We start from the raw sequence: 12,031 nt of genomic DNA, 5'->3' as shown, positions 1-12,031 counted from the left end.
CTTTGGTCTAACTAAAGTCAAGTCGACCTTTCACATCGTTTGTACAACGCATTGCTCTATATGGTTCCCCCTCACGCAGCCAGCTCTTCTCGGACTGGATGCGATGGTGCAGGTGTGGCCGAGGCTGCACCTGTACGCATTTCCCCCGATATCTATGCTCCCGGAGGGAAGGGGCTCATCTGCTACTAGTAGCCCCATACTGGCCGACTCGAGTTTGGTTCTCGGACTTTGTCTCTTCTGGACGGCTCTCCCATGGAGATTCCGTTCAGGAGGGACCTGCTGTCCCAGGCAGGGGGCACGATATTTCACCCTCGACCGGAGTTGTGGAAACTGTGGGCCTGGCCTCTGAGGGGGCCAGGCTCATAGAATCCAGTCTCTCGACTGAGGTCGTTGAGACATTCTCCATTCCAGAGCTCCTTCCACGAGAAGACTGTATGCACTGAAATGGAAATTATTCTCCACCTGGTGTGGTGAGCGTCAGTTAGATCCTGTTAACTGCCCTGTTGGTTCAGTTCTCGATTTTCTGCAAGACCGTTTCTCTGCTGGATTATCTCCTTCCACCTTAAAAGTTTATGTGGCGGCTATTTCGGCCTATCATACCCCTCTGGGGGGTACTTCTTTTGGGAGAGATCCTCTGATTACTCGTTTTCTCCGTGGTACATTGAGGTTGAGACCTGCACTGCACTCTAGAGCACCGGCTTGGGATTTAGCCATTGTACTTGAGGGTCTGGCTCTGGCTCCCTTCGAGCCTATTGAAGAGGTTTCAGAAAAATTCCTCACTTTGAAAGCTTTATTTCTCCTTGCTATTTCATCTATCAAGAGAATTGGAGATTTGCATGCCCTGTCGGTTGCTCCGTCATGTCTGGAATTTGCACCTGGTATGGTGAAAGCATTTCTATACCTTAGACCGGGTTATATTCCTAAGGTCCCAGTTAATGTTGGGGGCCCAATAGTGTTGCAGGCCTTTTATCCTCCACCTTTTAATACCCCAGATCAGGAACAACTGAACCTGTTATGTCCAGTTCGGGCATTGGATGCCTACGTTCACAGAGCTGCCCTGTGGCGTAAGTCAGAGCAGTTATTTGTATGTTTTGGGTCACTCAGAAGAGGGTGCCCTGCATCTAAACAGGTTATGAGCAAATGGATAGTCGAGGCTATATCATTGGCTTATGAAGCGGCCGGTCAGCCTTCACCTATGGCTGTACGGGCCCATTCTACAAGGAGTATGGCGGCCTCTACGGCCTTAATTTCGGGTGTTTCCCTTCTTGACATTTGTAATGCGGCAGGTTGGTCCTCTCCACATACATTTGTCAGGTTTTATGACCTTGACCTCTCCACTCCTGGGGCGAGGTTGCTTGCTTCTTAGTGTGCGCAAGGACTTCACACAGAACGGGCATTTGTCACTATGGCGTAGTGGGTATGGGGTTCCCACCGCGTCTCAAACGCAGCTCGAAGTTCCCTTGAAAGGGAACGTCTCAGGTTACGTATGTAACCCTGGTTCCCTGAGAGGGAACGAGACGCTGCGTTTGCCTGCCATACTTCCTGCATGCCCTGATCGACTTGCTTCAGACTTTTTCAGAAGCTGTCGCGGTCTGTTTTCAAGGGTGCTTTATAGTTTCCTGGTCTATGACGTCACCCATGACGTATCGGGCTTCCATTGGACTGATTTTACACGTGCTTCATGACGCAATCACGCAGAGCGTTCCCACCGCGTCTCAAACGCAGCGTCTCGTTCCCTCTCAGGGAACCAGGGTTACATACGTAACCTGAGACGTTTCTATATAATGTTCTACACTACTTATATCAATTAAATTGGCACAGCAAAGACTGTGATTTGGAATTTGATTTTCTAGTCATACGGTGTGTAACGTCTTGGAGATGTTGTCCGACAGAACAGCCGCTCCGATTCTGCTGGGGTGCAGGCCATCAGCACGGTAGAGCCTAGGTCGCTCCCAGAACAGATTCCAATTATTTACAAAGAGCAGTTTTCGTTCATTACACAATGACATTAACCATTCATTTAGTGCAAATAATCTACTGAACCTTTCCTGTCCTTGTCGGTACGTGGGAAGCGGTCCAGACACGATGATCGTTGCCTCAGGCGCTGTGCTGCGTACCGCCTCGATCAGGCTCCTGTAGTCCTTCTTCAGAACCTCCGTCTGCCGCAGCCTGATATCGTTTGTTCCAGCGTGAAGCACCACAGCTCCGACGCGCTCGTCACCGTTCAGGATCTCGGGAACCTGTGCGGCGACATCAAGAACACGAGCACCAGGAAGGCAGTGAGTGCGCACCTTACCCTTACCTGAGGTAGCACGGACATGACGGACCATGGAAGTGCCGATGATCACGGCGTCGTCGCGTTCCGACTCGTGAAGAGGGGAGAAGCGGTTCCGGGTGGAGATCTCGAAGACCGGGAGGGGCGGAGAGGTTCTTGCTCTGGTCCTGGCTCGTGTCTTCCGCTGTGGGATCACCCAGGGTCCATGGTGTTGGGTTGGTGCCGGAGTGAATGATGCCAGAGATGATCGCGTCCTCCTGGGCAGAGAAACGCACGGAGTAGACGAAGTCGGAGTCAAAAAGTTACTAACCACTGACTTGTGTGCATCGGCGCGTGACGTTTCAAGCGCTGATCACCGATCCCGCAGCTCGGCTTGTTTCTCCAGCAGACCACGGATCTGTTTCTCCACCGATTCAAGCTCCAATCGTACCGAAATCAGTTCGAATGTGTCCTCACCTGCACTCAGAGGTAACGTTAGACACACATCTGATATGTTCGCCATAACAGATGAACAGTAGATTAGTAGTGATACTACCAATATCACTAGTAATTTAGGACTGAAATGCCGGATATAACCTGTATCCTTTCAGTGAAACGGGTGTAAAATCAGACGGTCAATAGGCGCGAGGCCACGCGTGAAATGCTAGCGGACTAAAGGCTAGTAGCCGAGATTCGCAAAGTTGGGTCTAAGTAGCGATATCAAAGCAATCCGATTGTTTTTTATAAGGAATAGTATCGAGGATAAGTTCCCATGATATAAAAATAGAAAGTGCTTGTTTATAAATGAGTGGTAAAAAAGAAAATCAAGGATTAATGAATTGATTCGACGGAGCTTTCAAACACAAACACCGACTGCTCGCGCATGCGCATCTTCAAGGGTGCCTTGTTCCTTTCAAGAACACGTTAGGAACACATGTTCTGAGGTCTCATTCGGCCAGCTGCAGACTCAATCATATGAGAGAGCTAGGAGATATGAACACTAACTACAGAAATCTTGAGTATATTTGCTTACCAAAATGACTTTGCACTAGACAGGCTTGTCGGATATCTTTTACAAGATTTCATCTAGACCTAGTTCAAAGAACATTAAAGCTGATACCTTATGTTGCCAACATCATGCGCACAGATTTGCACTCTAACTCATGACATCTCTCTTTTGTGTATATACTGTATAGGCTATAAATACAACTAGATAAATTTACAGTAAAATATTGGTAACATACAGATCAACATATCTGGATTAGGGCTGAGTTCATGTAGAAAACATGAAGGAATTATATTTTAAATAATGTTCATTTATAATATTTATTTTTTCTAAGTATTCTCAAGACTAGTATTGCCAATACTTGTACTTTTTTATGTATTGATTGGTTTCAAGGATTTAATGATAAAATGAATACCAAATATAAAATAAAAAATAAAACCATATATTTGAATATAAATTAACATTTAATTGGTGAACTGCAAATAACCAGACTTTAAAGATGCTGGACCTGAAGTCTACTAGTCAAGTCTGCCCTGAGATGGATCTGGTGGCAGGCATGAAAAAAATGTTTAGGTTGGTCATGGCAGGGCCGCAGGGGGTCGCAGAATGATTTCAAGTGGTCACGAAAGCTTTGAAAAATAAAGTTTCAGTATTTTTTGATTACAGTAAATATTTTTCAATATTAAAAGTTAAGATTGCAAATAAATATTTTCTGATTTCTAAAGACAGAAGTGATTAGAGGGTTTTAAAAATGTTTTTGACTCTGAGATATTACGTAACCATGTAGCGACTGATGGCTAGTTGTCAATAGTTGTGCAACTGCTCATGGAAACTGCAAAAATGTATAACTCTGAGACCCTCCTCGGAGGAGGCGAGAATCCCAGCGCCGCTATGTTTCCGGGCGGACACTGAGATAAGAGATCGCCTGAGACTAGAACTCACTGGAGACTGTTGCGCCTCGAAGCACACGAGGTGATGGGGTTGGCAGAACGGCCCCTGAGGGCACCGAAGGGAGATGGGCACCGTATAATGAGGTGTTATTCATTTCCCCATAGGAATTTCACCATTTATTTCCTCAGAATTACATGCAGCCAGTGATCAACCAGACAAGTAAACACACGGTCTGGATGTAAGGCTGAATAGTATATTAATACAGACATCTAACTCCTCAAATATCAGATGAGTACATATTATTTATTTTCTCAAAAATTAAATGCAGCCAAATATCAACCAGACAAGTAAACACGGTCTGGATGTAAGGCTGAATAGTATATTAATACAGACATCTAACTCCTCAGAGATCAGATGAGTACATATTATTTATTTTTTTCAAAAATTAAATGCAGCCAAATATCAACCAGACGAGTAGAAACGGTCTAGGTGAAAGGCTGAATATACTGTATTAATACAGACGTCAACTCAGATGAGTATTTAACATTTAATTTCATCACAATTAAAAAAAAATTATTATTATTTTTATTTATTCTTTATTTTACCAGGTGATGTTTCGTTGAGATATTCAAATCTCTTTTACAGGGGAGCCCTGGGGCCAACAATTAGACAAGTTACACAGAAACACAGAAACAAACAAACAAAGCAGATTTACAATACATGTAAAACAATTTAAGAATGACTTAAAGGGTCATTGAAAACATGTGCATTGTTCAAATTTGGAACATTTAAGTAATTGTTTAAAATGCAGCCAGAAATCAATCAGATCGAGAGCTTGGTCTGGATGAAGGTTGAATATATTATTTTTACAAAAGATATTTCATTTCTACAAATTAAATTCATACTATAATCTCAAACACAAAAAGAACCATAAATAATAGTCTGCAAACACATAATTAGTTTGCACACAATCATAAGAGAAAGAGAGAAAGGGAAAATTACCATCTGCTCAGTTCCCTGCGCATATACACTCACCGGCCACTTTATTAGGTACACCTGTCCAACTGCTCGTTAACACTTAATTTCTAAGCAGCCAATCACATGGCGGCAACTCAGTGCATTTAGGCATGTAGACATGGTCAAGACAATCTCCTGCAGTTCAAACCAAGCATCAGTATGGGGAAGAAAGGTGATTTGAGTGACTTTGAACGTGGCATGATTGTTGGTGCCAGAAGGGCTGGTCTGAGTATTTCAGAAACTGCTAATCTACTGGGATTTTCACGCACAACCATCTCTAGGGTTTACAGAGAATGGTCCGAAAAAGAAAAAACATCCAGTGAGCGGCAGTTCTGTGGGCGGAAATGCCTTGTTGATGCCAGAGGTCAGAGGAGAATGGCCAGACTGGTTCGAGCTGATAGAAGGGCAACAGTGACTGAAATAACCACTCGTTACAACCGAGGTATGCAGCAAAGCATTTGTGAAGCCACAACACGCACAACCTTGAGGCGGATGGGCTACAACAGCAGAAGACTCCACCGGGTACCACTCATCTCCACTACAAATAGGAAAAAGAGGCTACAATTTGCAAGAGCTCACCAAAATTGAACAGTTGAAGACTGGAAAAATGTTGCCTGGTCTGATGAGTCTCGATTTCTGTTGAGACATTCAGATGTTAGAGTCAGAATTTGGCGTAAACAGAATGAGAACATGGAACCATCATGCCTTGTTACCACTGTGCAGGCTGGTGGTGGTGGTGTAATGGTGTGGGGGATGTTTTCCTGGCACACTTTAGGCCCCTTAGTGCCAATTGGGCATCGTTTAAATGCCACGGCCTACCTGAGCATTGTTTCTGACCATGTCCATCCCTTTATGGCCACCATGTACCCATCCTCTGATGGCTACTTCCACCATGTCACAAAGCTCTAATCATTTCAAATTGGTTTCTTGAACATGACAATGAGTTCACTGTACTAAAATGGCCTCCACAGTCACCAGATCTCAACCCAATAGAGCATCTTTGGGATGTGGTGGAACGGGAGATTCGCATCATGGATGTGCAGCCGACAAATCTGCGGCAACTGTGTGATGCCATCATGTCAATATGGACCAAACTCCCTGAGGAATGCTTCCAGCACCTTGTTGAATCTATGCCACGAAGAATTGAGGCAGTTCTGAAGGCAAAAGGGGGTCCAACCCGTTACTAGCATGGGGTACCTAATAAAGTGGCCGGTGAGTGTATATATATATATATATATATATATTGCGGACCCACACGGGTGTCAGTTTGGTTTGAAATGTGCTGGGGACAGAGACGCATTCGGAAGTGCATTTTCAGAAGTTCTGGGTACAATGACGCATTAATTTCTTTTTTCTCTTTTGCTCCTCATAACCACTGAAAACTGTCAAAAAATCGAACCCAAAGTCCAATTATAGACGTTATCTGACATTAAGCGTTTCTTCTTTATTGAGGCTATTGTAGGAAAAAGCTTAATGGTTTAATGCATCGGTGACATGATGACTGACATCACCCAATCATGTGCGATTCCCACACGGGGGATTCCAATCAGAGTAACAAGTTCCATTTGGCGTGCCAACCGTGCAAACCATAGTTTACCAGATCACTACAGTGACATTGATTAACGCATCTGCAGCCAATGAGCTTGCTGCTCAACACCATTCACCAAAGCAGTTAGTCTAAACCCCTCCACCTTCCCCAGCTCCACCTGTATAGATCTACTGTGGGTAATTGATATATGCTATTTGTGCAGCAGCAGTATGTCTACATGCTCACAGCAGCGTATCAGAGTATGCATTTGCAGTAGCAAGTTTCCTTTACTTGTAAACTACATCAACAGCAACAATCAACAGCAGCAGCATAGCAGGTCTATTCCACCAAGACCAAATACATTAACATTATCATATCAATTACCATGCTAAAAATCTTATGAAAGTTGTCACAATAGAAATAATTACAATTTTCAGGTCTACTTTCAGCAAAGGGAGCAAAATAAATTACAGTAGTCAACATTTGTAGTGGATCAAAAAAGATCGTCAAAGTTGTCCTAAGACAAGAACGGGTTTTGTTCAAACCTCATGTATAACTTTGATGAAAGGTTTGGATCTACTTCAAATGTTGACTACTGTACAAAGTTATAATCATATAAGTCAAAAAATCACCTTATATTGTTTTTCCTTCACATCATTAACGTGTTTAATGTAGAGATATGCAAGCAAAAACAATGCTTGTCCTCAAAACACTGCTTGCATACAGACAGCTGGCATACTCACTCTCAACCCCACAAGACCATGCTGGCGAACCCGCTTCACCAGCTCCAGTTTGCTTGAGGACAGCATGGATATGTTGGTCCACCAGCTAGACCAGCACTATACCAGCATAAACCAGCATGGACCAACATGGAATCCATGCTGGTTTATGCTGGATTTTTCAGCAGGGATGTGTAACTCATGGTTTATAGATCAATGAGCCTCTCATTTGTAATTCCTTGCGCCAATAATGGCGCCAAACAGAATTAAAAAAATAACAAATGTTTTCCCAACAAGTCAAGTCAAGTCATCTTCATTTATATAGCGCTTTTAACAATGGAGATTGTTTCAAAGCAGCTTAACAGAGATAAACATATCATTTACGGTAGCAGAGATTGTTTTGGCTTTATAGCGATTTTTAAATAATGTTATTTCCAGCTAAAGTTGGTTTTGATTGATTCACTTCCCGCAAAATTATCATTTGTTATTACATTAGGGGCCACTAAGACGACGGCGTTCTCTCTAAACAGACTTTAAACGCGAACCTGTGACCTGATGGCGTTCACATGCGCATTCAAAATTGATTCTATAGTTATATTAGTTTGAATATGTGTGCGCAGGTTTGTAATTTCCCAACAAACCATGCCTAAACAAACTACTTGTCTTGCCTATAAATTTGATAGAGAATTTTATTTTATCACTTCGAGGTACGCGAACCGGATTTCAACAACGCTTTATCTGTAGAGTTCCCAACAGGCTGAGGGAAAGCACCACAGCCTTTACACTTTTTAGGAAGTCAGTCAACCAATTGCTTACTTAAAATTGACTGCATATTAAAGTGGGATACTAGAAATAACTTTAGTAGGTGAAGCAGAGGAGTACTTCACAATCAAGTGCATACTTAAGAAGGCACACAGCAAGTTTAATTGTGCACATCATTAGCCCCATCTCCGGCTCTTCGTGTGTTTAGTGCGGCAGCCTGTTGGCCTTTTAATATTTTCAGGATGCGGAGTGCGCTGGGGCGCTCGGAGAAGCCGTGCCACAGGCTATTATAAAAGCGGGTCAGCACGCATTCAGGTCTAATGGGATTTTAAGCATGACTCCCAGTGTGATGAATAGCGCACACCTGCACTGCTCACGAGAGTGACCTCGGCTCATAATCTGCAACATGAGAGCTCACCTGCCCCAGTCCAGATCACTAAAACTGTCCAAACCCATCCACGCAACCCCTTCCCCCACTCAGCTCTGAAGTGTTTGTCTTGCTAATGCGGGACACCTCGGGGAGCCTCGGCTTTAATGCGAGGAGACCAGCCAATCGGACACTGCTGGAGTTGCAGCAATGCTTCCAGCTGGGCTCTCATGAGATGGGGGGGGGGGGGGATTGTTTTACAAACTGAATTCCTTTAATTAATCACTGTGTTTGAACAGCTGGGCCACTCAAGTCAAGCCGTAATGGGATCTCTACATGGAAGTGTGGATTAGACACAAATTCGGCCAAATATATTTGTCAGGCGCTGTGGGTGGAAGCCGTAGAAGAGTACGCTCGGGGCCCGGTCGGATCTCCGGGGCCTGGTCAGAGGCCAGAGAAGCGTGTGGAGGCCCTGCACATAATCCAGCTGCGTCTGGTACTCTAAATACTCGAGATTTGTAGGCAAGTGCAAATATTATAAATGGGACGTTTCCAATTTATATTGATAGTCCACTTTAGACATTCTACTAACTATAAGTAACTTTGCAACTACATGTCAACTAACTCTCATTAGAGTATTATAATATTGTAGTAGACTGTCAGTAGACTGTGGTTATGGTTGGGTGTTAGGATTCGGGTTAGTAGAATAAGTTGACTTGTAGTTGCCAAGTTACTTATAGTTGGTAGAATATCTGTCGGGGATCATCAGAATAAAGTGTTAGCAGATATTAAGCAGTCTACTGATACTCTAATGACAGTTAGTTGATATGTAGTTGCAAAGTTACTTATTGTTAGTAGAATGTCTAAAGTGGACTATCAAAATAAAGTGTTACCAATGATACTACCACACGACTTGCTTCACTCTGACTGTCTCTCTTGCAAAGAGTCTCAAAGTAATGACAGAAAAAATGTATTGATTGATTTGATTCAAAGGAATTTAAAGCTTAAGTGTGTAATTTATGTGCAAGCACCAAATAGGTTCCTGGACACTCCTCCCATTTGCCATTGGTCGGCAAAGAGATGGTTGAGCCAACGGTCGTGAAACTCATAAAGACAAATATTTGGATAGAACAGTGTTAAGCCACGGTCACACATGCCTAAAACAAGCTTAATATGATGTCACGCTTTAGGGTTCATCAAACTTGATCTTATGTATGCAGTGGACAAATTCAAAACTAAAAAAATTATTTGCAAGAGTTTTTCCTCTCTTCCGAATTCACATGTGTATGAATAGAAGTCAATAGAGTGAAAATTCTAGCGTGACCATTCCTTTACACATTTCAGTGGAATCAACGTACAAATGGCTATAGCTGGCTATGCATAAGAAGCTCGGAGGATCTGCTTTCTATTTTGTCACGGCAAAGCACAAGTTTGAAGAGAATATTGGTGAGCAAAATAAAACTGTTGTCATGCATATCTCTTGCTCAATAATAACATGCCCAGTTTAATAGCACAGACATTTGAAGGAAACTTTATTTGATTTCTGAAGTTGTTACTGCTACAGCAATGTTAAAGCTGTGGCACATCAAGCTGGCATCAAAAACTATCACCAACAAAAGCTGACACCTAAAATGTGTCTGGGCCTAAAAGGTACACTCGAACACGCAAAACCTGATTTCACCAAGTACAACATGTTCCTGAATAATCATCTTTCTTTGTTGATCCGAAAACATCATTCCAATCAACCAATCAAATTTGAGGGACAAGTTTAGGCTTACAAATAGGGCTAGGTGCTTCTACATCAGTGTTATTGTCAAATTTTTGGAGAGGAATGTTGTTCCAGGATCAACAAAATATGTTGGCCCAGGAACGTGTCTAACTCGGCAAAATCAGGACGTGTCTTGAAAACACTGCAAAGACTACAGTCAACGGCCACTGTTTATACCAGCAGGTGGCAGAAGTCACATTTATCATTCAAAAACGAAAACAGGGACTATGTGTGGATATACAAACCATCAACAAAGCAGTGCTTGCCTACCATTTCCAATATGTTGATCAATACGTCTTCGATTTCTTCATTCCACATGGCCATGTCATTATGAAAATATTTGCATGTTGGAATGCTCAGATAAGATGAATATGTAAAATTAGAAGAGCCTTCTGTGTGTGCCCTCTTGACTTTGACGTTTGCTTGCTTTTGTCACTTTTGCTTTTCTTATGCAGTGGTTCGCTAACTGCCAATCAGATTGTTCTCTCTCATCAACAGCTCAAATGGCAATTCAACTTGCTCACAGTTAAGAACAGACTAGAAAAACTTCAAGTCTGTTCTTAACTGTGATATGTTTGGCTATAATGTCTTATTAGATTACATGTTTGTATGGGAGTTGTTGTGTGGCTGTGTATTCTTGTGGGTTGGGGTGGGGGGTGGCTCTGTTGTGTTTAGATTGTCCTCTGCAGTACAGGGCATGGGTCTATGTGTTTATATCTTTGTTTCCTCTCTGCGTCTGCTCACACAAAGCAGCTGTCAGTGTTAATGTGTTTTGAACAGCAGAGAGGAGTCAGAGTCTGTCCTGGGAACACCCTGCACTCAACGTTCACTTCTGCTTCCAGTTATGTACTCATAATTGCATAATGTTAAATGTGCTTTCATTTTCTACATCACATTCAGAGCTTATTGCATCTTTTTATGGTGTACTTATTAGTGTACCATGGTATCCACAACTTCATCCAATGTTTATAGTTATTGATACTGTACAATATGTTGTACCAGCCCGTTCTCATCCTTTGGCGTCATACATGTGACGCTTTGTACATTTCGTTGAAATCTTACGCACATGGCATCCTTTAGCATCAATATGAGACGCAGAACCCAAGGCGTACTAACCAAGGTACCCTACCCCATACCTAAACCTACCCATAACAGTGTGTGTTATATTGACGCTAAAGGATGCCATGTGCGTAAGATTTTGACGAAATGTCATATGGCGTCACCTATATGACGCCAAAGGATGAGAATGCGTTGGTTGTACCTGTCTGCAGGGCCACATTAAGAAATAGTTGAGTCAAAACATCCACGGGCCCCTGGTGCGATGACGTTGAGACCCCCATTGGAGTTGCGTTACGGGGGGCCCCCTTAGTTGACATTGCGATCGCTTTAAACCTCACTCTATCCATTAAGGCGCCCCTCAAGCCCAGGCCCAGGACAAAAGGTTCAGTTGTCCCCCCTTTTTCAGTGGCCCAGCCTGTCTGTAAAACTACCTGCCACAATGCCAAGGTGTTCCTATGCAATTGCTACAGTTAGTGTTTTTAGTGCATTTCTATATAGTTGCTAGGATGTTCTGGGGTGTGTTTCCCAAAATCATCGTTAGCCAACTATGGTTGCAAGTTCTGTTGTTATCAACATAGTTCAACTAGTCGGTGTTTCCCGAAAACATAGTTCTAACGAACATTCGCAAACTGCATCGCAAAGTTGAGTGGTTGGAACGAC

This window comes from Rhinichthys klamathensis, unplaced genomic scaffold (assembly GCF_029890125.1).
Source record: "Rhinichthys klamathensis goyatoka isolate OS25496 unplaced genomic scaffold, OSU_Roscu_1.1 h1tg000682l_1, whole genome shotgun sequence".
NCBI lineage: Eukaryota > Metazoa > Chordata > Actinopteri > Cypriniformes > Leuciscidae > Rhinichthys > Rhinichthys klamathensis.
Note: the sequence above shows the minus strand (reverse complement) of the source record.